The sequence below is a fragment of the Pteropus vampyrus genome, unplaced genomic scaffold, assembly GCF_000151845.1.
Source record: "Pteropus vampyrus isolate Shadow unplaced genomic scaffold, Pvam_2.0 Scaffold206, whole genome shotgun sequence".
Taxonomy (NCBI): Eukaryota; Metazoa; Chordata; class Mammalia; order Chiroptera; family Pteropodidae; genus Pteropus; species Pteropus vampyrus.
This window is the reverse complement of record NW_011888987.1, coordinates 2,988,690-2,990,438: the sequence shown is the minus strand read 5'-3', so window position 1 is coordinate 2,990,438 and position 1,749 is coordinate 2,988,690. Positions and strand designations below refer to the sequence as shown.

The window sequence follows — 1,749 nt, the reverse complement described above, 5'->3', positions numbered from 1 at the left end:
CTCAAAGAACCTGATCTTTGTCGCATTTATTTTTTCTATTGTTTTGTTGTTGTTGTTGCTGTTTTCGATTTCATTTAATTCTTCTCTAATTTTGATTATTTCTTTTCTTATGCTGATGTTAGGCTTCATTTGTTCTTCCTTTTCTCAATTTTTAAGATGAAGTGTTAGATCGTTTATTTGGGCTTGTTCTTAATTTTTAAATTAGGCCTGTAATGATATGAACTTTCCTCTTATTATTGCTTTTGCTGAGAACAGGGACCACTTTAGGTGGCCAGGACATACCTCACTCTCTGGCAAGATGTATCCTATCCAACTTGGGGGAAATACCCAGTCCAACCTCCATTCAAATGTCCCCTCTCCTGGTTCAATATCTCAAGGAGCTCTTAACAGTAACTGACATTGGCTCATTATCAGCTCTTGTGCTAAGACATCATGCCATAGCCTTTAACAAACATGTTCAGAGGAACTTAATTTGCAGCAGTTCCCAGGCCTCTGTAAGGAGCCAGTCCCTACTATTATTGGTTAAATTAATGTTTCTGCCTCAGTAATAACTTTTTCCCACTCATGCAAGATAAAGGATTGTTAAAGAGTTCTCAGCTGCTAGTTAAGGGTATAAACCTATGTGCTTAAGGAATTGAACTGCTTTGCACCTAATTGCAAAAATTTACATGTGCCTGGTTGGGCACTGTTGTCCTGTATTACTAGTATTTTGATGCCCTGGTCTACAACATTGAGCAACAGTTGACCAGTACACAGATACCACCCTGTTGGCTAGAATAAAATTCAAAATAATTCAATTACCCAACAGAACTTTAGTCAGATAGTCTAAGTCCTCCTTTTGAGATACTTTGGCTTGAGCAGTTTCATTGGCTAGTATTCCTAAACTTATCAAAATATTCCTAATCATGTGTGCATGACCTCTCAATCCCCACCAGGGATATAAGGTCCTGCCAAACTTTGGTCAAAAACTAGTTTCCTGATAGCCTGTAGATAGAATTTTGGGGAGATTCCCTTTTGAGTCAATTGAATAAATTTAAGGAAAGCTAATTAAATTTTACATATCCAAAGAAGATGGTTTAAAGCAAGTGGAACATTAGCCATAAAGGAAGTAAAGTGAAAATGTTATCAGACTCAAGCATTTGTTTTGCCTACATGCATCAAAACCAAGGGACACATGAACAGGAGTTTGCAGTGAAGAAAGTAAGGAATTTTTTAAGGAAATGGCACCAATCCCAAAGACACAGGTGAGCTAGCACTCAAAGACCAGGCTCCCTGATGGTGTCTTGGGGTTCGGTTACACTAGGGAAACTCATTAGTCATGGTAGCTAAGGAAGTTGAGATAGGGAGTGCTACTGGTTTGGTCGGGGCTAGAGTAGGAAGCAGTCGATTATTGCATCAAGTCCTCATGTCAGTCATGGTGTCATTCTTTCTGGTTTCGAGGGGATGCCAATAGGACCCTTCTGCTTTCATGAGTCTGGAGCTGAAAGATGTTACCTTTAGTTTGACCTGAAACTTTGTTTCCATGGTCAACAGACCCCAGGCTTTGTTTCTAAGACTGTTTGATGCTGATTTGAGGGCTTAATGATTAAGGGAGTGGTCATGCAGTATGCAGAAGGATAAGGAAAGAAAAGAAGCAAGTGAGTAGAAAGCCAGTTTGAATCAATTTTCTTTATGTTTGGACGTTTCTTATGTTGATATATTAAATGGGCTTAAACAAAGAAACACTTATATGACAATTCTAAAAAAAAA

The 1,749-nt window shown here is 38.4% G+C and overlaps 1 long non-coding RNA gene across 1 annotated transcript in view; it reads left to right on the top strand.

The window, feature by feature from the left end:
* LOC111746940 overlaps positions 1-1,749 on the top strand; it is a 22,968-nt gene that overhangs the window by 11,588 nt on the left and 9,631 nt on the right. The window contains exon 2 of the long non-coding RNA XR_002783333.1: positions 206-209. This is a non-coding gene — a long non-coding RNA (uncharacterized LOC111746940). The remainder of the gene's footprint in view (positions 1-205; positions 210-1,749) is intronic.